The sequence below is a fragment of the Oncorhynchus keta genome, chromosome 28 (assembly GCF_023373465.1).
Source record: "Oncorhynchus keta strain PuntledgeMale-10-30-2019 chromosome 28, Oket_V2, whole genome shotgun sequence".
Lineage (NCBI taxonomy): Eukaryota > Metazoa > Chordata > Actinopteri > Salmoniformes > Salmonidae > Oncorhynchus > Oncorhynchus keta.
Window position 1 is genome coordinate 75048228 of NC_068448.1, and position 23547 is coordinate 75071774.

The 23547-nt window shown below is 48.3% G+C and overlaps 1 protein-coding gene across 5 annotated transcripts in view; it reads left to right on the forward strand.

Annotated features, from left to right (window-relative positions):
• The window catches only part of LOC118361797 (glucose-fructose oxidoreductase domain-containing protein 1-like), a 45166-nt gene that overhangs the window by 15311 nt on the left and 6308 nt on the right, over positions 1-23547 (forward strand). The window lies entirely within an intron of this gene.

Genomic DNA, 23547 nt, shown 5'->3' on the forward strand with positions numbered 1-23547 from the left:
TGCTAAATGGCATATATTATTATTATTATTATATTAGATCGGCTACATTTGGCCATGCACGAAGCCTTATTTTCCTGCTGCTGTTCATGTTGAGATACGCTGCGCTAACCGTCTGTACTTGTGGCACTGATCCAAATATCCATCCAGGGATTTTCTACAGGATCGCCTTATTGTTGCCCAATAATGAATGACTGTTTGTGGGGACGTGATGTTCCTTTTAAGCAGAAGGGAAGTGTAGGCGTTTTCCCTAAACCACTCCTTCCAGGTGAGTTTTTAAACGGGGCTAGTCTTGTCTACACAAAGTACAGACTTGCAGCTACTGTACCAGTCAGTAAGAAACCAGGGATTACAGTATTTCTCTGCATACACTCATAGACACAGAACCTATTGTGACAAGCTATTGACACAGAACCTATTGTGACAAGCTATTGACACAGAACCTATTGTGACAAGCTATTGACACAGAACCTATTGAAAAAGATTTATTGCTGGTTGCCACAAACCTAAGCTAGTGCAGTGTTAGGTTTCCTACCTATCGTCATTGCCGGGGGGGACTTCTCAAATATCCTTTATGTGAGTTTGTAAGGGAGCAGCCACACTCGTGTTTCATAATTGGACGATGGGGACGAGAGACGGGAGGTAGGCCCACATTGAGGCAGTCCCGTGAGGGGACAGCAGATTTCACTACTACCCAAAGGTCCCCATCATTCATCTGCGTTAGGAAAGGGTCTCTTAACATAAGGTTTGGGCTGACAGTAACAGGAACCCAGATGATCAGTTCAAAACATGCTATTAATAATGCAGCTATTGTGTTTTAATGCTAACAGGGGTTTGAAAGAAGAGACTTGTACTGTAAAACGGTAAGGACATTTGTATCCCATGTAGCCGCAGGACATTTCTCACTTTGTGTGTGTGTGTGTGTGTGTGTGTGTGTGTGTGTGTGTGTGTGTGTGTGTGTGTGTGTGTGTGTGTGTGTGTGTGTGTGTGTGTTCACGCTCCAGTATTTGAGAATATTCAAGTGCACCTTTGCAGGGTGTCTTGCTAGCAGCAATGAGCAACAGGGGAAAAAGGAAGTTCCCTGCTATGGAGATGCTAATGATGGCCACAGACACTATGGGCGGCTGTCGATAAGAGCCTATTGAGGGTGCAGCATCCAAAGGCTTAGTTAAGAACAATGCCTCAGTGCCATACCCCAAAACTTCCCTCCTGAGTGATGTGTAGTTGCATACCCCTTTATCTTGCTTCTAATCTCTCGTTTTCTTCCCAGCAACAATTTAAACACATGTCTCCTGGTGAAGTCAGACGTGTTTTCAACCTCAAAGAAAAATGACTTCACAGGAACAAAGACTCCCAAGATAATTTTTGCATACTGATTTTCATTTCCTGACATTGTGGACATCTATCACTTCAGTTTAATTAAATATTAGCTTTCTTTATTTAGGCATGGACTGCACTGAAAATGTAGCTCTTTATCTGACAATGTTGTACACCATGACGATAAACTAAACCTTGAATAAAAATGAACCTTTTTTAATTTGACCTTTATTTTCCTAGGCAAGTCAGTGAAGAACAAATTCTTATTTTCAATGACTGCCTAGGAACAGTGGGTTAACTGCCTGTTCAGGGGCAGAACGACAGATTTGTACCTTGTCAGCTCGGGGATTCGAACTTGCAACCTTACGGTTACTAGTCCAACGCTCTAACCACTAGGCTACCCTGCCGCCCCAATGATAATCATGGCATTGGCATTTTCTATTCATGGTATTCAGGGACAATATGCACTGCCTCTTGACATTTCCCACATTCATCATAGCCGTTGATGCCGCTTCACTTTACAATGTCTATTTTTTAAATCTCCAATCCTCCGTACTACCAGCACATGGCAGGCACGAGGGCCCTACTCCATGAAGGGCTCAGGAATTAAGCAGTCCTACGCTCCGTCCTCTAATATACTGTACACAGCAAGTCACTGTGTCATTCAGAGGGTACGCTGAATGGTCTGCAGAGTTTTTGTCTGCATAGCTCTAGGTCAGAATGAATTGTACGCCATAGGCATTCTAGGCATTCTAGGAGAATGATGGCTGTGGCAGAATGTAAATGAAAATGTTTTTTTCTTACAGTATTCTGGGTTGGTCTGCATTGTAGTTGGATGGCAGAATTTGGACAGGAAGTAAATGAGTGATGCTTAAGAAGTAGGCCATTCCCTCGAATAGAGAACCCGAGCAGAGAGATGGTCAGGTTTTGTTGGAGTGTGTGGTGGTTGCTATGGCCCTCTGCTCTGTGACCTTGGCACACCGGCACGGTAAATGCCTCTCTCTGCTCTGACCTTTGGCACACCGGCATGGTAAAGGTCTCTGTTGAACCCTGTGTGCTGAGAAATGGCTATAACACTCATACCATCTGTTTGCTCATGTAAATAATCGTCTTCTTAACATGCTGTGCATATTTCATCGTGTTTATCTAACGTCTTGAGGCAGGAATCACACAAATTATTCATTGTGGCATTCCTGTCAGCCACGCTTTCTTTCACACAAACACTCCACTATCTGCTGAGTGGATCCAATATGCTCTGCCAAGGTATCTGCTGAGTGGACCCAATATGCTCTGCCAAGGTATCTGCTGAGTGGACCCAATATGCTCTGCCAAGGTATCTGCTGAGTGGACCCAATATGCTCTGCCAAGGTATCTGTTGAGTGGACCCAATATGCTCTGCCAAGGTATCTGCTGAGTGGACCCAATATGCTCTGCCAAGGTATCTGTTGAGTGGACCCAATATGCTCTGCCAAGGTATCTGCTGAGTGGACCCAATATGCTCTGCCAAGGTATCTGCTGAGTGGACCCAATATGCTCTGCCAAGGTATCTGCTGAGTGGACCCAATATGGACTGCTGAGTGGACCCAATATGCTCTGCCAAGGTATCTGCTGAGTGGACCCAATATGCTCTGCCAAGGTATCTGCTGAGTGGACCCAATATGCTCTGCCAAGGTATCTGCTGAGTGGACCCAATATGCTCTGCCAAGGTATCTGCTGAGTGGACCCAATATGCTCAGCCAAGGTATCTGCTGAGTGGACCCAATATGCTCTGCCAAGGTATCTGCTGAGTGGACCCAATATGCTCTGCCAAGGTATCTGCTGAGTGGACCCAATATGCTCTGCCAAGGTATCTGCTGAGTGGACCCAATATGCTCTGCCAAGGTATCTGCTGAGTGGACCCAATATGCTCAGCCAAGGTATCTGCTGAGTGGACCCAATATGCTCTGCCAAGGTATCTGCTGAGTGGACCCAATATGCTCTGCCAAGGCAATTTAAGGCTGGATTATCCAGTTGTTGCTGTAGGTTGACCAGATGGCAAAAAGAGCCATTTAAACCCATCGCTATGGTATCTCAATATATATTGCGTGTGTTGAAGAGGTTATCTGGGGTAATTGACCTCTGATCTTGTATGTTTTTGTTACCTTTACACCTGTGCTGTCTTTGTGTGGTAACGGCACCCGAGATGGGGGCTGTTCTCAGCACTGTCTATAAAGAGGCTGAAAATGGTTGACCCTCTTTCCTTTAGAGAGATATCAGTGTGCTCTCTCTCCCTCTCTCTCTCTCGCTTTCACCCTGAGTGGGAGGATGACAGAGGTCATCACCATGCCAACAATGTGCACCCCTTCTCTCTCGCCGCCAACTGACTCCTCTTTCCCAGTTTACCCGGGCCAGCTCATTGTGTTTCTCTCGTCCACTGAACAAGAGGAAGTTCAATTGTAGCCCATCTTTACAGAAAGGACTGACAGTGAGGCGTACGATGTAAGGGAAGCTCTGTTTGCCCACAGCTGTTGTATATGCCTTTGGCTTGGAGTCAGTGAGTCAGATGTCTGTCTCCATTAGTCAGATGTCTGTCTCCATTAGTCAGACCTGGCTGAACCCCGTCCAACACCTTTTGGATGAACTGGAACGCCGACTGCGAGCCAGGCCTAATCGCCCAACATCAGTGCCCGACCACTAATGCTCTTGTGACTGAATTGAAGCAAGTCCCCACACCAAAATAGGGTGGAAAGCATTCCCAGAAGAGTGGAGAATGCTGGGGGGACCAACTCCATATTAATGCCCATGATTTTGGAATGAGATGTTTGAGGAGCAGGTGTCCACATACTTTTGATAATGTAGTGTATCACTCTGAGAAACAGAATGAATGTAAGGGGTAGTGTTGTTCGTCAACCATCATGTGGATCGGTCTTATAGGATGATACAATTGGTCAGGAGCCGAATGTGTTTTTCCCTCTACTCCTCCCTACTTATCCACTGCTATGTCATCTTCTGTAATGACAGTCACGCTCCAAACCAGCCTGTTGTCTCAGGACAACGATGGGGGTCCTAAAAAGGTCACTTGTTCGTCCATTTTAATTAGTTATTTTCGACAGGGGGTTGTGCATGAGGCTGACCCCCCCAACACACACACCTCTCCCCCAGTGTTGTGGCCAATTACTCACTCTCCGCTAGGCCATAACAAACGCGTTACTGCTTCAACGTAGCCTGTAATTGTTTTGACATTTATACTGACAGCTAATTTTCACAGCGTGTGTCTGATACGACAGCCGTTAATTAACATGAAAAATGAACCCAGTGACTGACTGAACAGAATATAATAATGCCCCATCATTCTTCTCCTTTGTGCGGTTCCATGTTTTACAGTACACGTGTAACGTTGTTACAAAGGTGATATATAGTATGAAGGGACGTGTGCTGATTTTAAGTAGGCGGTGGCGGGTTAGCGCACGTGGCTAATTGGTCCCTCAGGACCAGAGGCTAGTGGAAGGTTGATCGCCACGTGACACCTTGACAGGACATCGATATCTTTTGTTAGCCTCTAAAAAGGGAGGAAATCACAGGCCTGCAGATTGTTTTTGGTTGAAAGGTATACCACTGTATGCTGTTTTTTAAAACGCTAAGCCAGATGTTGTGGTAGCACTGCACCTACCGTCAACTCCGCTGTCCTTTTAATACTGGGTCGGTATCCACCTTCTATGATATTAATGCAACGTAATAGCTGCACTCTGAGCATGTGGGAAGGCTGTGTTTTAATGACTCCGCGGGGCGTCAGCGGGAGTAAAACCCAGCTCAGTGATGCTAATGCCTTCCATCATCATGGAGATATTCACCGCTCGCTAATGGAGCCCCGAGTGTCATTCAGACCCAGATGCAAATGGTCTGTACTTTTCAAATCCCTCCGACTTGAATATTCTGTTCTAAAAGAAAGTGACCCGAACCCATTCAAATGGGAGGCTGTTTAATTTGACCCATTTCATACTGCAGTAAAGACTTGTCTGTGACGTGTGAAATTAGTCTTGTGGTAATTAGTCTTGTGGTAATTAGTCTTGTAGTAATTAGTCTTGTGGTAATTAGTCCTGTGGTAATTAGTCTTGTGGTAATTAGTCTTGTGGTAATTAGTCTTGTGGTAATTAGTCTTGTAGTAATTAGTCTTGTGGTAATTAGTCTTGTGGTAATTAGTCTTGTGGTAATTAGTCTTGTGGTAATTAGTCTTGTGGTAATTAGTCTTGTGGTAATTAGTCCTGTGGTAATTAGTCCTGTGGTAATTAGTCTTGTGGTAATTAGTCTTGTGGTAATTAGTCTTGTGGTAATTAGTATTGTGGTAATTAGTCTTGTGGTATTAGTCTTGTAGTAATTAGTCTTGTGGTAATTAGTCTTGTGGTAATTAGTCCTGTGGTAATTAGTCTTGTAGTAATTAGTCCTGTGGTAATTAGTCCTGTGGTAATTAGTCTTGTGGTAATTAGTCTTGTGGTAATTAGTCTTGTGGTAATTAGTCTTGTGGTAATTAGTCTTGTGGTAATTAGTCTTGTGGTAATTAGTCTTGTGGTAATTAGTCTTGTGGTAATTAGTCTTGTGGTAATTAGTCTTGTGGTAATTAGTCCTGTGGTAATTAGTCTTGTGGTAATTAGTCTTGTGGTAATTAGTCTTGTGGTAATTAGTCTTGTGGTAATTAGTCTTGTGGTAATTAGTCTTGTGGTAATTAGTCTTGTGGTAATTAGTCCTGTGGTAATTAGTCCTGTGGTAATTAGTCTTGTGGTAATTAGTCTTGTGGTAATTAGTCTTGTGGTAATTAGTCTTGTGGTAATTAGTCTTGTGGTAATTGGTCTTGTGGTAATTAGTCTTGTGGTAATTAGTCTTGTGGTAATTGGTCTTGTGGTAATTGGTCTTGTGGTAATTGGTCTTGTGGTAATTGGTCTTGTGGTAATTGGTCTTGTGGTAATTAGTCTTGTGGTAATTAGTCTTGTGGTAATTAGTCTTGTGGTAATTAGTGTTCGGGTATGTTTTTTTTTTTCTTCATGTTTTGTTCAACAGGGTTGATGCAGATTTTGACATTTTAAACTAAACCACACTGTTCTCTACTAAATGTATTTTAACCACCAACATGTGGACAGGTCTCTTGTTTGCTTAATTGAGGTGGGGAAAAAGTCAGTTAGTGTGCCAGCACTTATGACCACGAGTTTATGTATTTGGCTGGACGGCTATCTCTGACATCTCTGACATCTCTCAGTAACAGTGTGACATGTAATATCGTCTGACATTTTAAAAGGGTTATGTTATGTTTAAGATCAGCAGGATGTTCAGGAAGTGGAGGTGAGCCTCTGGGAGAAAGTGGTTCGTTGGCGAAGGTCATGTTTCCCCACTGACATTAGAGTTACATTTCTGTGTTGTTTTCTACTTAAGTGAGAGTAAAGCAAACATTGTTCTGTCCCTGGAGATGGGGCTGTCTGTCCCTGGAGATGGGGCTGTCTGTCCCTGGAGATGGGGCTGTCTGTCCCTGGAGATGGGGCTGTCTGTCCCTGGAGATGGGGCTGTCTGTCCCTGGAGATGGGGCTGTCTGTCCCTGGAGATGGGGCTGTCTGTCCCTGGAGATGGGGCTGTCTGTCCCTGGAGATGGGGCTGTCTGTCCCTGGAGATGGGGCTGTCTGTCCCTGGAGATGGGGCTGTCTGTCCCTGGAGATGGGGCTGTCTGTCCCTGGAGATGGGGCTGTCTGTCCCTGGAGATGGGGCTGTCTGTCCCTGGAGATGGGGCTGTCTGTCCCTGGAGATGGGGCTGTCTGTCCCTGGAGATGGGGCTGTCTGTCCCTGGAGATGGGGCTGTCTGTCCCTGGAGATGGGGCTGTCCGTCCCTGCTTGGAGGGACCATTTAGCTGCTGACTGGACACTGGAGGAGTCAAGCCCCGAACAATGAGCAAATTAGTAAGCAGAGAGCTCTTTTTAGTTTGATTCTCGTTCGATTTAGAAAGCAGAGGCTGTAGCGAGACTAACTTGTGTTCCTTAGCTCAGTGATTCCTCCCTCTTGTTAGTTACTTTAGGACTAATTCAGTTTGGGCAAGCAGCCTTAAAGATGAGATTGTTACTCGGTGTCTGGTTTTTGTCTGTCACTATCCTTCTCTCCTTCGTCAGCTGCTGCGTTGTGAATGTGTCCTTTTTAATTTGTAAAAGCCAAAGAACGGTAGTGGTATGATGCCCAGTGTATTACACTCTTCCAGTGTGTTACACTCTTCCAGTGTGTTGCACTCTTCCAGTGTGTTGCACTCTTCCAGTGTGTTACACTCTTCCAGTGTGTTGCACTCTTCCAGTGTGTTGCACTCTTCCAGTGTGTTGCACTCTTCCAGTGTGTTGCACTCTTCCAGTGTGTTGCACTCTTCCAGTGTGTTGCACTCTTCCAGTGTGTTGCACTCTTCCAGTGTGTTACACTCTTCCAGTGTGTTGCACTCTTCCAGTGTGTTGCACTCTTCCAGTGTGTTGCACTCTTCCAGTGTGTTGCACTCTTCCAGTGTGTTGCACTCTTCCAGTGTGTTGCACTCTTCCAGTGTGTTGCACTCTTCCAGTGTGTTACAGTGACGGGTCTGTGTGCCTCTTATCATTCAACCTTTTGTGATGAACATGATGGTTCGAGAGGTTCTCAGCTCAACTGTACGTCAGCATTTGCTCAGTAAAATAGTTGTTTCTGTTCTACTGAGCTACAATATGGAGCGTTAAGCACAACTTTGACTCAATCCCAGGTTGAAACTACTTCAGAAGTATCTTCTCTCCGAGTTGGAAAGCCTCAATCTTCATGCAAAATCAAAACTGGATGCATATTTTTATCGTTATCAACCGGTCCACTCCAAACAACAGCCCATTTTTTATCTCCCATCCATCAGTGTAAATCAATTTAGTGTTTTGAGCTTCTGAAAAAGCCTTGGATAAATAAACACTGATTGGACAGAACGTTGTAGCCTCCTTGAGTTAATTGGCTGCTGGGCTAATTATTTTTCCGCCGAGTCGCTAGCAGATGACTTTGGAAGCCAAACACTCCTTATTTTCCTGTTTACTACATGCGCACACAGACTCACACGGAGTCATAGCACCCGCGAGTGCATGGTGACAGCTGGTTATTTAGTTCCTGTACAACGGCAGTAGAATTCCACTATCTGTTCCACTCTATGAAACTTGGCCTGGGCTATCCTGGCCTGGGCTATCCTGGCCTGGGCTGGCCTGGGCTGTCCTGGCCTGGCTGGCCTGGGCTGTCCTGGCCTGGCTGGCCTGGGCTGTCCTGTCCTGTCTGTCCTGGCTGGCCTGGGCTGTCCTGGTTTAGCTCTAAATCTGTTGACACTGTGTTGCCTCAGAGTAGCATGCTGATAGCGTCCCAGATGGCAGATCACAACGACTGGTTTCCATTTTTTTGTCATCCTAAAGTGGAGGGCCATTGTGTTTAGCTGCCTTTCTAAAGTCTTCGAAAGCCAAGTTAATAAACAGATCACTGACCATTTCGAATCCCACCGTACTTTCTCAGCTGTGCAATCTGGTTTCCGAGCTGGTTACGGGTGCACCTCAGCCACACTCAAGGTACTAAATGATATCATAACCGGTCATCGATAAAAGACAGTACTGTGCAGCCGTCTTCATCGACCTGGCCAAGGTTTTCGACTCTGTCAATCACCATATTCTTATTGGCAGACTCAACAGCCTTGGTTTCTCAAATGACTGACTCGCCTGGTTCACCAACTACTTCTCAGACAGAGTTCATTGTGTCAAATCGGAGGGCCTGCTGTCTGGACCTTTGGCAGTCTCTATGGGGGTGGGTTCCATTCTCGGGCCGACTCTTTTCTCTGTATATATATCAATCTTGCTGCGGGCGATTCCTTGATCCACTTCTACGCAGACGACACCATTCTGTATACTTCTGGTCCTTCTTTGGACACTGTGTTAACGAACCTCCAGACGAGTTTCAATGCCGTGGCCTCCAACTGTTCTTAAACGCTAGTAAAACAAAATGCATGCTTTTCAACCGTTCGCTGCCCGCACCTGCCAGCCCGACTAGCATCACTACTCTGACGGCTCTGACTTAGAGATATATATATATATATAGAGAGAGAGAGAGATCGCTGTACATAGCCCATCCAATCTACCTACCTCATCCCCATATTGTTTTTATTTACTTTTCTGCACAACAGTATTTCTACTTGCACATCATCTGCTCATCTGTAACTCGTGTTAATTTGCTAAATAGTAATTACTTCGCTACTATGTCCTTTTCATTGCCTTACCTCCTCACGCCATTTGCACATACTGTATATAGACATTCTTTTTTTCTATTGTGTTATTGACTGTACGCTTGTTTATTCCATGTGTAACTCTGTGCTGTTGTTTGTGGCACACTGCTTTGCTTTATCTTGACCAGGTCGCAGTTGTAAATGAGAACTTGTTCTCAACTAGCCTACCTGGTTAAATAAAGGTGTTCTCAACTAGCCTACCTGGTTAAATAAAGGTGTTCTCAACTAGCCTACCTGGTTAAATAAAGGTGTTCTCAACTAGCCTACCTGGTTAAATAAAGGTGTTCTCAACTAGCCTACCTGGTTAAATAAAGGTGTTCTCAACTAGCCTACCTGGTTAAATAAAGGTGTTCTCAACTAGCCTACCTGGTTAAATAAAGGTGAAATTAAAATAAATACAAATAAAAAGGTAGGCTTGTCCTTGGATGCTAGCCTAGTGGTTAGAGCGTTGGACTAGAAACCGGAAGGTTGTGAGTTCAAACCCCCGAGCTGACAAGGTACAAATCTGTCGTTCTGCCCCTGAACAGGCAGTTAACCCACTGTTCCCAGGCCGTCATTGAAAATAATAAGTTGTTCTTAACTGACTTGCCTGGTTAAATAAAGGTAAAATAAAAAATTAAATTAAAATCCCTAGATGGTTAGCCTAATTGCGAGCTCTGGTTACAACCTGTGTGGAGTTGAAAACACAACTACCAGCTCCATCCACGTTAACATTAGCATCATGACACTCTTGTCCAGTATCCCAGGAGAGGTGGTTAACCTGATACGTGTGCCTGGATATGGGCACTCCTCTCTGGGTGTGCTGCTGCAGCTGGGTGTGGATCCATGGTGCACGGCGGACTGTGATAGCCTATGTGTCCTGTTGGGGGTATAATGTGTGTGTAGTTGGACTTCAATGTATTTCGGTGCACGTACTGGTGTATGGACATTGTATGCAGGAGACACATGCTTTTGTGTTATTGGGGCGTTTAACATCTTTTATTTTCACTACATATTTTGGCAATATATGCCACCTGCTCCCCATCATTAGTTCTATTCCCAGGGCTTATGTTGCTCCCAACACGTCTAGGATGGGGTGGTATGTCTACCCTGGCCCCTCTGTGTGAGGATGGGGCGGTATGTCTACCCTGGCCCCTCTGTGTGAGGATGGGGCGGTATGTCTACCCTGGCCCCTCTGTGTGAGGATGGGGTGGTATGTCTACCCTGGCCCCTCTGTGTGAGGATGGGGTGGTATGTCTACCCTGGCCCCTCTGTGTGAGGATGGGGTGGTATGTCTACCCTGGCCCCTCTGTGTGAGGATGGGGTGGTATGTCTACCCTGGCCCCTCTGTGTGAGGATGGGGCGGTATGTCTACCCTGGCCCCTCTGTGTGAGGATGGGGTGGTATGTCTACCCTGGCCCCTCTGTGAGGTGAGGATGGGGCGGATATGTATGTCTACCCTGGCCCCTCTGTGTGAGGATGGGGTGGTATGTCTACCCTGGCCCCTCTGTGTGAGGATGGGGTGGTATGTCTACCCTGGCCCCTCTGTGTGAGGATGGGGTGGTATGTCTACCCTGGCCCCTCTGTGTGAGGATGGGGTGGTATGTCTACCCTGGACCCTCTGTGTGAGGATGGGGTGGTATGTCTACCCTGGACCCTCTGTGTGAGGATGGGGTGGTATCTCTACCCTGGCCCCTCTGTGTGAGGATGGGGCGGTATGTCTACCCTGGCCCCTCTGTGTGAGGATGGGGTGGTATGTCTACCCTGGCCCCTCTGTGTGAGGATGGGGTGGTATGTCTACCCTGGACCCTCTGTGTGAGGATGGGGTGGTATGTCTACCCTGGACCCTCTGTGTGAGGATGGGGTGGTATGTCTACCCCTGGACCCTCTGTGTGAGGATGGGGTGGTATCTCTACCCTGGCCCCTCTGTGAGGATGGGGTGGTATGTCTACCCTGGCCCCTCTGTGTGAGGATGGGGTGGTATGTCTACCCTGGCCCCTCTGTGTGAGGATGGGGTGGTATGTCTACCCTGGCCCCTCTGTGTGAGGATGGGGTGGTATGACCCCTGGATGGGGATGGGGTATGTCTACCCTGGCCCCTCTGTGTGAGGATGGGGTGGTATGTCTACCCTGGCCCCTCTGTGTGAGGATGGGGTGGTATGTCTACCCTGGCCCCTCTGTGTGAGGATGGGGTGGTATGTCTACCCTGGCCCCTCTGTGTGAGGATGGGGTGGTATGTCTACCCTGGCCCCTCTGTGTGAGGATGGGGTGGGGCCCCTCTGTGTGAGGATGGGGTGGTATGTCTACCCTGGCCCCTCTGTGTGAGGATGGGGTGGTATGTCTACCCTGGCCCCTCTGTGTGAGGATGGGGTGGTATGTCTACCCTGGCCCCTCTGTGTGAGGATGGGGTGGTATGTCTACCCTGGACCCTCTGTGTGAGGATGGGGTGGTATGTCTACCCTGGACCCTCTGTGTGAGGATGGGGTGGTATGTCTACCCTGGCCCCTCTGTGTGAGGATGGGGTGGTATGTCTACCCTGGCCCCTCTGTGTGAGGATGGGGTGGTATGTCTACCCTGGCCCCTCTGTGTGAGGATGGGGTGGTATGTCTACCCTGGACCCTCTGTGTGAGGATGGGGTGGTATGTCTACCCTGGCCCCTCTGTGTGAGGATGGGGTGGTATGTCTACCCTGGCCCCTCTGTGTGAGGATGGGGTGGTATGTCTACCCTGGCCCCTCTGTGTGAGGATGGGGTGGTATGTCTACCCTGGCCCCTCTGTGTGAGGATGGGGTGGTATGTCTACCCTGGCCCCTCTGTGTGAGGATGGGGTGGTATGTCTACCCTGGCCCCTCTGTGTGAGGATGGGGTGGTATGTCTACCCTGGCCCCTCTGTGTGAGGATGGGGTGGTATGTCTACCCTGGACCCTCTGTGTGAGGATGGGGTGGTATGTCTACCCTGGACCCTCTGTGTGAGGATGGGGTGGTATGTCTACCCCTGGACCCTCTGTGTGAGGATGGGGCGGTATGTCTACCCTGGCCCCTCTGTGTGAGGATGGGGTGGTATGTCTACCCTGGCCCCTCTGTGTGAGGATGGGGCGGTATGTCTACCCTGGACCCTCTGTGTGAGGATGGGGTGGTATGTCTACCCTGGCCCCTCTGTGTGAGGATGGGGTGGTATGTCTACCCTGGCCCCTCTGTGTGAGGATGGGGTGGTATGTCTACCCTGGCCCCTCTGTGTGAGGATGGGGTGGTATGTCTACCCCTGGCCCCTCTGTGTGAGGATGGGGTGGTATGTCTACCCTGGACCCTCTGTGTGAGGATGGGGTGGTATGTCTACCCTGGACCCTCTGTGTGAGGATGGGGCGGTATGTCTACCCTGGCCCCTCTGTGTGAGGATGGGGCGGTATGTCTACCCTGGACCCTCTGTGTGAGGATGGGGCGGTATGTCTACCCTGGCCCCTCTGTGTGAGGATGGGGTGGTATGTCTACCCTGGCCCCTCTGTGTGAGGATGGGGTGGTATGTCTACCCTGGACCCTCTGTGTGAGGATGGGGCGGTATGTCTACCCTGGCCCCTCTGTGTGAGGATGGGGTGGTATGTCTACCCTGGACCCTCTGTGTGAGGATGGGGCGGTATGTCTACCCTGGACCCTCTGTGTGAGGATGGGGCGGTATGTCTACCCTGGCCCCTCTGTGTGAGGATGGGGTGGTATGTCTACCCTGGCCCCTCTGTGTGAGGATGGGGCGGTATGTCTACCCTGGACCCTCTGTGTGAGGATGGGGTGGTATGTCTACCCTGGCCCCTCTGTGTGAGGATGGGGTGGTATGTCTACCCTGGCCCCTCTGTGTGAGGATGGGGTGGTATGTCTACCCTGGCCCCTCTGTGTGAGGATGGGGTGGTATGTCTACCCTGGCCCCTCTGTGTGAGGATGGGGTGGTATGTCTACCCTGGCCCCTCTGTGTGAGGATGGGGTGGTATGTCTACCCTGGCCCCTCTGTGTGAGGATGGGGTGGTATGTCTACCCTGGACCCTCTGTGTGAGGATGGGGTGGTATGTCTACCCTGGCCCCTCTGTGTGAGGATGGGGTGGTATGTCTACCCTGGCCCCTCTGTGTGAGGATGGGGCGGTATGTCTACCCTGGCCCCTCTGTGTGAGGATGGGGTGGTATGTCTACCCTGGCCCCTCTGTGTGAGGATGGGGTGGTATGTCTACCCTGGCCCCTCTGTGTGAGGATGGGGTGGTATGTCTACCCTGGCCCCTCTGTGTGAGGATGGGGTGGTATGTCTACCCTGGCCCCTCTGTGTGAGGATGGGGTGGTATGTCTACCCTGGCCCCTCTGTGTGAGGATGGGGTGGTATGTCTACCCTGGCCCCTCTGTGTGAGGATGGGGTGGTATGTCTACCCTGGACCCTCTGTGTGAGGATGGGGTGGTATGTCTACCCTGGCCCCTCTGTGTGAGGATGGGGTGGTATGTCTACCCTGGCCCCTCTGTGTGAGGATGGGGCGGTATGTCTACCCTGGCCCCTCTGTGTGAGGATGGGGCGGTATGTCTACCCTGGCCCCTCTGTGTGAGGATGGGGTGGTATGTCTACCCTGGCCCCTCTGTGTGAGGATGGGGTGGTATGTCTACCCTGGCCCCTCTGTGTGAGGATGGGGTGGTATGTCTACCCTGGCCCCTCTGTGTGAGGATGGGGTGGTATGTCTACCCTGGACCCTCTGTGTGAGGATGGGGTGGTATGTCTACCCTGGACCCTCTGTGTGAGGATGGGGTGGTATGTCTACCCTGGCCCCTCTGTGTGAGGATGGGGTGGTATGTCTACCCTGGACCCTCTGTGTGAGGATGGGGTGGTATGTCTACCCTGGACCCTCTGTGTGAGGATGGGGTGGTATGTCTACCCTGGCCCCTCTGTGTGAGGATGGGGTGGTATGTCTACCCTGGACCCTCTGTGTGAGGATGGGGTGGTATGTCTACCCTGGACCCTCTGTGTGAGGATGGGGTGGTATCTCTACCCTGGCCCCTCTGTGTGAGGATGGGGTGGTATGTCTACCCTGGCCCCTCTGTGTGAGGATGGGGTGGTATGTCTACCCTGGACCCTCTGTGTGAGGATGGGGTGGTATGTCTACCCTGGACCCTCTGTGTGAGGATGGGGTGGTATGTCTACCCTGGCCCCTCTGTGTGAGGATGGGGCGGTATGTCTACCCTGGCCCCTCTGTGTGAGGATGGGGCGGTATGTCTACCCTGGCCCCTCTGTGTGAGGATGGGGCGGTATGTCTACCCTGGCCCCTCTGTGTGAGGATGGGGCGGTATGTCTACCCTGGCCCCTCTGTGTGAGGATGGGGCGGTATGTCTACCCTGGACCCTCTGTGTGAGGTTAGGGCGGTATGTCTACCCTGGACCCTCTGTGTGAGGATGGGGCGGTATGTCTACCCTGGACCCTCTGTGTGAGGATGGGGCGGTATGTCTACCCTGGACCCTCTGTGTGAGGATGGGGCGGTATGTCTACCCTGGACCCTCTGTGTATCTGGTTCTGTGTGAGGATGGGGCGGTATGTCTACCCTGGACCCTCTGTGTGAGGATGGGGCGGTATGTCTACCCTGGCCCCTCTGTGTGAGGATGGGGCGGTATGTCTACCCTGGCCCCTCTGTGTGAGGATGGGGCGGTATGTCTACCCTGGCCCCTCTGTGTGAGGATGGGGTGGTATGTCTACCCTGGCCCCTCTGTGTGAGGATGGGGTGGTATGTCTACCCTGGCCCCTCTGTGTGAGGATGGGGTGGTATGTCTACCCTGGCCCCTCTGTGTGAGGATGGGGCGGTATGTCTACCCTGGCCCCTCTGTGTGAGGATGGGGTGGTATGTCTACCCTGGCCCCTCTGTGTGAGGATGGGGTGGTATGTCTACCCTGGCCCCTCTGTGTGAGGATGGGGCGGTATGTCTACCCTGGACCCTCTGTGTATCTGGTTCTGTGTGAGGATGGGGATGGTATGCTAATATTTTTTTTCTCAACTGGTAATTGAAGCTCGCTTCCCATTCACCATGAGACATTCTGGGGAGAGACTCGCCTATATCTTCGCCACACACCCTTCCCCTTCTTCTTGTCTCAACATTTTCAATTACACTCAGCACATCTTCACACACGCAACTCAATAATTAGCTAGGCCTATTGCCACACATGAAATCAATTTAAATTATCGTACCCTCTTCATGACTGTGTTGGTGTTTGTGGACCATTATAGATCCTTTAGTGATGTGGACACCGAGGAACGGTAAATAGACAGCAATGAAAAATAATAGTTAAACTCTCTTGGTAAATAGCATGGTCTACGGCTTATCATGAGGCATTCTAACCCAGGCAAGCAGTACGTTGATACTTCCTTAAAATTAGAGATTGCACATCAGCTGCTGTTAACAAAGAGACACACCACACCCCTTGAGCTAATCCAACGCTGCCATTCTGTCCTGTCGATGTATAGAAAAAACAGCTGGATGTATATAATCCACGTCCTTGTTCAGCCTCGACTCCGAGAATCATAGGATATTACAGTTCTTCAGGTCCCCTTTAATAGGATAGTCTTGAACGGAGCTCGTCCAGTTTGCTCTCCTGTGATTGTACGTTCGCCAATAGAACGGAGGGATGAGGTGGTTTATGTCGCTAACGCAGTTTGGTCAGGGTGCCCCGCACGTTGCCCTCTCACCTTTTTTCTTAAATCAAATCAAATGTATTTATATAGCCCCTCGTATATCAGCTGATATCTCAAAGTGCTGTACAGTAACCCAGCCTAAAACCCCAAACAGCAAGCAATGCAGGTGTAGAAGCACGGTGGCTAGGAAAAACTCCCTAGAAAGGCCAAAACCTAGGAAAAAACCTAGAGAGGAACCAGGCTATGTGGGGTGGCCAGTCCTCTTCTGGCTGTGCCGGGTGGAGATTATAACAGAACATGGCCAAGATGTTCAAATGTTCATAAATGACCAGCAGGGTCAAATAATAATACGGCAGAACAGTTGAAACTGGAGCAGCAGCACGGCCAGGTGGACTGGGGACAGCAAGGAGTCATCATGTCAGGTAGTCCTGGGGCACGGTCCTAGGGCTCAGGTCCTCCGAGAGAGAGAAACAGAGAATTGAGAGAGCATACTTAAATTCACACAGGACACCGGATAGGACAGGAGAAGTACTCCAGATATAACAAACTGACCCTAGCCCCCGACACATAAACTACTGCAGCATAAATACTGGAGGCTGAGACAGGAGGGGTCAGGAGGTCTTCGTCTCAGTGATTAGGGCCTGGTCCTGTGCCTCTAACTTGATGACGTATACTGAACAAAAACATGAACGCAACAAGTCTTGGTCACATTTTTTCATGAGCTGAAATTAAAGATCCCAGATCTTTTCCATATACACACAAAGCTTATTTGTTTCAAATTTTGTCCACAAATTTGTTTGTATCCCTGTTAGTGAGCATTTTCTCCTTTGCCAAAATAATCCATCCACTTGACAGGTGTGGCATATCAAGATGCTGATGAAACAGTATGATCATTACACAGGTGCACCTTGTGCTGGGGACAATATAAGGCCACTCTTAAAATGTGCAGTTTTGTCACAACACAATGCAACAGATATCTCAAGTTTTGAGGGAGTGTGCAATTGGCATGTTGACTGCAGGAATGTCCACTAGAGTTGTTACCAGATAATTTAATGTTCATTTCTCTACCATTAGCCGCCTCCAACATGGTTTAGAGAATTTGGCATTACATCCAACCGGCCTCACAACTACAGACCAAGACCACGCCAGCCCAGGACCTCCACATCTGGCTTCTTCACCTGGGAGATCGTCTAAGACCAGCCACCTGGACAGCTGATGAAACTGTAGGTTTGCAGAACCAAAGAATTTCTGCACAAACTGTCAGAAACTGTCTCAGGAAAGCTTGACCTGACTACAGTTTGTAACTGACATCAGTGGGCAAATGCTCAGCTTTGATGTCCACTGGCTGGATAAGCTTTTCACGGATGAATCCCGGTTTCAACTGTACCGTGCAGATAGCGTGGCGTTGTGAGGGTGACGTCAACGTTGTGAACAGGGTGCCCTATGGCGGCGTTATGGTATGGGCAGGCATAAGCTATGAACAACAAACACAATTACAGATGGCAATTTGAATGCACAGAGATACTGTGACGAGTTCCTGGAGGCCCATTGTCGTGCCATTCATCCACTGCCATCACCTCATGTTTCAGCATGATAACGCATGGCCCCATGACGCAAGGGATCTGTACACAATTCCCATAAGCTGAAAATGTCCCAGTTCTTCCATGGCCTGCATACTCACCAGATATGTCACCCGTTGAGCATGTTTAGGATGCTCTGGATCGATGTGTACGACAGCATGTTCCAGTTCCTGCCTATATCCAGCAACCTCATCCAGCCATTGAAGAAGAGTGGGACAACATTCCACAATCAACATTCTGATCAACTCTATGTGAAGGAGATGTGTTGCGCTGTGTGATGCCTATGGGGGTCACACCAGATGCCAACTGGTTTTCTGATCCACGCCCCTACCTTTTTTTAAGGTGTTTGTGACCAACAGATGCATATCTGTATTCCCAGTCATGTGAAATCCATAGAATGAATGTATTTCAGTTGACTGATCTTCTTGTATGAACTGTAAAATCAGTTAAATCATTGAAATTGTTGCGTTTTATATTTTTGTTCAGTGTAGTTGGTGTCTAATGAATTTATTTCAAATGACTTGATTTCCTTTAATGAACTGTAACTCGGTAAAATATTAGAAAATTGTTGCGTTTCTGTTCAGTGTAGAAATCGTCATCCAAATGGAGGTTAGTGATCGCTGTTATGATCCCCAGCAGATGTTTTCGGTCACAGAAAACACACAATTAAAAAAAAAAAACATTTTCGCCAAAGTTAAGACCAGCAAAGTAAAAAACAAAGTCTAACACAGAGGAGTAGCTGGCACCACAGGAAGTCCACTGACCCTTTGTCATAATGATGTCATAACGATGCGACATTTAACCCCTCTTGAGTACACAGTTAGTTTACACCAACATCCATATTCTCCCTGTCAATCAGTGCAAGCTGAGCTAGAAACTGGGCACATCTATTGTGCAAATGGCAAGTTAGGGTGTAGCCATCAGGCTACATGCTCTCCTTTCTCTCTTTCTCCATCTCTTTCTGATAGGGCAGCAGTGTTCCCCAGTGTTCGATGACTCCATAGAGATGGAGGATGTGTAATCTGTGGCGTTGTTTTATTCTCTTCTTTCCTTGTTCTACCCACTTTCAACTCCTCCCAGTGACTGTTAATGGGCTAATTATAATAATAATAATTTGGTGGATGCTTATTTGTCCTATTTCACACATGTACAAGTGTATATTAATAAACATGTGTGAATTGGAAATCACAAATCCTCCTGAGACACCCTTGGAGAGTGTCACGGCCAGGTTCTGCCATTATCAATGGCTACCCTGCACCAAATAGGGTTAAGTGCATTGCTCAAAGGCATATTGGCAGAGTTTTCGGCTTTGGAATTCGATCTAGCATCATTTCGGTTACTGTTTACATTTTGGTTAAAACGTATGTCCATGGGAGACTGAAATCCCACAACCGGGATCGATATGACAACAGCCAGTGAAAGTGCAGGGCGCCAAATTCAAACAACAGAAATCTCAGAATTAAAATTCCTCAAATATACAAGTATTTCACACCATTTTAAAGATGAACTTGTTGTTAATCCCACCACAGTGTCTGATTTCAAAAAGGCTTTACAGCGAAAGCACACCAAACTATGTTAGGTCACCGCCTAGTCACAGAAAAACACAGCCATTTTTCCAGCCTAAGAGAGGAGTCACAAAAAGCAGAAATGGAGAAAATTAAATCACTAACCTTTGATCTTCATCAGATGACACTCATAGGACTTTATGTTACACAATACATGTATGTTTTGTTCGATAAAGTTCATATTTATATCCAAAAATCTCAGTTTACATTGGTGCGTTACGTTCACTAGTTCCAAAACATCCGGTGATTTTACAGAAATACCCATAATAAACATTAATAAAAGATACAACTGTCTGTTCACTTGGGCGGGGCCACTGAGTGAACAGAGTTTACCTCATGGAAACAATTCTCTCATTTAGAAGCTAAAATTACATTGAATCTTTTCACAAATAGTTTCATATTAACATTTTAATTGCACAACAATGCCATGTGAATCTGATGTATAGACTTTCCAAGGTACAGTTTGTCATCCTATCATCAGTAATAATGTCTCAGATGACAACTGATTTGACATATTCTTTAAGTACCAACGCATATTTTCAACTGGTTGGATTACTGAAATATGGTTTGGTTTACCAGACTCTCTTTATGTTAACAAAGGGCTTTCCAATAGTCACTCTGTAGACTAGAGAGAGAGGAAAGGGGGAAAGGTATTTATGGGGGTCATAAACCTCACCAACAGGCCAACATCATGACACCATGTTTACGGATTTGGGGTTGTACCTGGTAGGTTACTTGATCGTTTGTGTGAGATTGAGGGCATCTAGTTTAGATTGTAGGAAGGCCGGGGTGTTAAGTACATCCCAGTTTAGGTCTTCTAACAGTATGAACTCTGATGATAGATGGGGGGCAATCACTTCACATATGGTGTCCAGGGCACAGCTGGGAGCTGAGGGAGGTCAGAAACAAGCGACAACAGTGAGAGACTTATTTCCAGAGAGATGGATTTTTAAAAGTAGAAGCTCAAACTGTTTGGGAATGGATCTGGATTGGAGGACATCTTTACAGAAGATTGCAACTCCGCCCCCTTTAGCAGTTCTATCTTGACGGAAAATGTTGTAATTGGGGATGGACATTTCAGAATTTTCAGTGGCCTTCCTAAGCCAGGATTCAGACACGGCTAGGACATCAGGGATGGTGGAGTGTGCTAAAGCAGTGAATAAAGCAAACTTAGGGAGGAGGCTTCTAATGTTAACATGCATGAAACCAATGTTATTACGGTTACAGAAGTCAACAGATAAGAGCGCCTGGGAACACACAGGGCCTGGGTTAACCTCTACATCACCAGAGGAACAGAGGAGAGGAGTAGGATAAGGGTATGTCAAAAGGCTATAAGAACTGTGTCAGGTCTACTCTCTGAAATGCCAATCTGGTGTCACCCACACTCAGTGGTGATTGTGAATGGTGACTTTAAAACAGTTACAGAGTTTAATGGCTGTGATAGGAGAAAGCTGAGGATGGATCATGAACATTGTAGTTACTCGACCATACTAACCTAATTGACTTTCACGAAGCGGATCCTGTGTTCTGCCTTTCAACCAGGACAACGGAATGGATCCCAGCCGGCGACCCAAAAAAACGACTCCGTAAAAGAGGGAAACGAGGCGGTCTTCTGGTCAGACTCCGGAGACGGGCACATCGTGCACCACTCCCTAGCATTCTTCTCTCCAATGTCCAGTCTCTTGACAACAAGGTTGATGAAATCCGAGCAAGGGTAGCAGTCCAGAGGGACATCAGAGACTGTAACGTTCTTTGCTTCACGGAAACATGGCTCACTGGAGAGACGCTATCGGAGGCGGTGCAGCCAGCGGGTTTCTCCACGCATCGCGCCGATAGAAACAAACAACTTTCTGGTAAGAAGAGGGGCGGGGGCGTATGCCTTATGGCTAACGAGACGTGGTGTGATCACAGAAACATACAGGAACTCAAATCCTTCTGTTCACCTGATTTAGAATTCCTCACAATCAAATGAAGACCGCATTATCTACCAAGAGAATTCTCTTCGATTATAATCACAGCCGTATATATTCCCCCCCAAGCAGACACATTGATGGCTCTGAACTAACTTTATTTGACTCTTTGCAAACTGGAATCCATACATCCTGATGCTGCATTCATTGTAGCTGGGGATTTTAACAAGGCTAATCTGAAAACAAGACTCCCTAAATTATATCAGCATATCGACTGCGCAACCAGGGTGGGAAAAACCTTGGATCATTGTTACTCTAACTTCCGCAACGCATATAAGGCCCTGCCCCGCCCTCCTTTCGGAAAAGCTGACCACGACTCCATTTTGCTGATCCCTGCCTACAAACAGAAACTAAAACAAGAGGCTCCCACGCTGAGGTCTGTCCAACGCTGGTCCGACCAAGCTGATTCCACACTCCAAGACTGCTTCCATCACGTGGACTGGGTTATGTTTCATATTGCGTCAGACAGCAACATTGACGAATACGCTGATTCGGTGTGCGAGTTCATTAGAACGTGCGTTGAAGATGTCGTTCCCATAGCAACGATTAAAACATTCCCTAACCAGAAACCGTGGATTGATGGCAGCATTCGCGTGAAACTGAAAGCGCAAACCACTGCTTTTTATCAGGGCAAGGTGACTGGTAACATGACCGAATACAAACAGTGCAGTTATTCCCTCCCGCAAGGCTATCAAACAAGCTAAGCGTCAGTATAGAGACAAAGTAGAATCTCAATTCAACGGCTCAGATACGAGGTATGTGGCAGGGTCTACAGTCAATTACGGACTACAAGCAGAAAACCAGCCCAGTCACGGACCAGGATGTCTTGCTCCCAGGCAGACTAAATAACTTTTTTGCCCGCTTTGAGGACAATACAGTGCCACTGACACGGCCTGCAACGAAAACATGCAGCCTCTCCTTCACTGCAGCCGAGGTGAGTAAAACATTTAAACGTGTTAACCCTCGCAAGGCTGCAGGCCCAGACGGCATCCCCAGCCGCGACCTCAGAGCATGCGCAGACCAGCTGGCTGGTGTGTTTACGGACATATTCAATCAATCCCTATACCAGTCTGCTGTTCACACATGCTTCAAGAGGGCCACCATTGTTCCTGTTCCCAAGAAAGCTAAGGTAACTGAGCTAAACGACTACCGCTCCGTAGCACTCACTTCCGTCATCATGGAGTGCTTTGAGAGACTAGTCAAGGACCATATCACCTCCACCCTACCTGACACCCTTGACCCACTCCAATTTGCTTACCGCCCAAATAGGTCCACAGACGATGCAATCTCAACCACACTGCACACTGCCCTAACCCATCTGGACAAGAGGAATACCTATGTGAGAATGCTGTTCATCGACTACAGCTCGGCATTCAACACCATAGTACCCTCCAAGCTCGTCATCAAGCTCGAGACCCTGGGTCTCGACCCCGCCCTGTGCAACTGGGTACTGGACTTCCTGACGGGCCGCCCCCAGGTGGTGAGGGTAGGCATCAACATCTCCACCCCGCTGATCCTCAACACTGGGGCCCCACAAGGGTGCGTTCTGAGCCCTCTCCTGTACTCCCTGTTTACCCACGACTGCGTGGCCACGCACACCTCCAACTCAATCATCAAGTTTGCGGACGACACAACAGTGGTAGGCTTGATTACCAACAACGACGAGACGGCCTACAGGGAGGAGGGGAGGGCCCTCGGAGTGTGGTGTCAGGAAAATAACCTCACACTCAACGTCAATAAAACTAAGGAGATGATTGTGAACTTCAGGAAACCGCAGAGGGAACACCCCCCTATCCACATCGATGGAACAATAGTGGAGAGGGTAGTAAGTTTTAAGTTTCTCGGCATACACATCACAGACAAACTGAATTGGTCCACTCACACAGACAGCATCGTGAAGAAGGCGCAGCAGCGCCTCTTCAACCTTAGGAGGCTGAATAAATTCGGCTTGTCACCAAAAGCACTCACTTCTACAGATGCACAATCGAGAGCATCCTGGCGGGCTGTATCACCGCCTGGTACGGCAACTGCTCCGCCCTCAACCGTAAGGCTCTGCAAAGGGTAGTGAGGTCTGCACAACGCATCACCGGGGGCAATCTTCCTGCCCTCCAGGACACCTACACCACCCGATGTTACAGGAAGGCCATAAAGATCATCAAGGACAACAACCACCCGAGCCACTGCCTGTTCACCCCGCTATCATCCAGAAGGCGAGGTCAGTACAGGTGCATCAAAGCTGGGACCGAG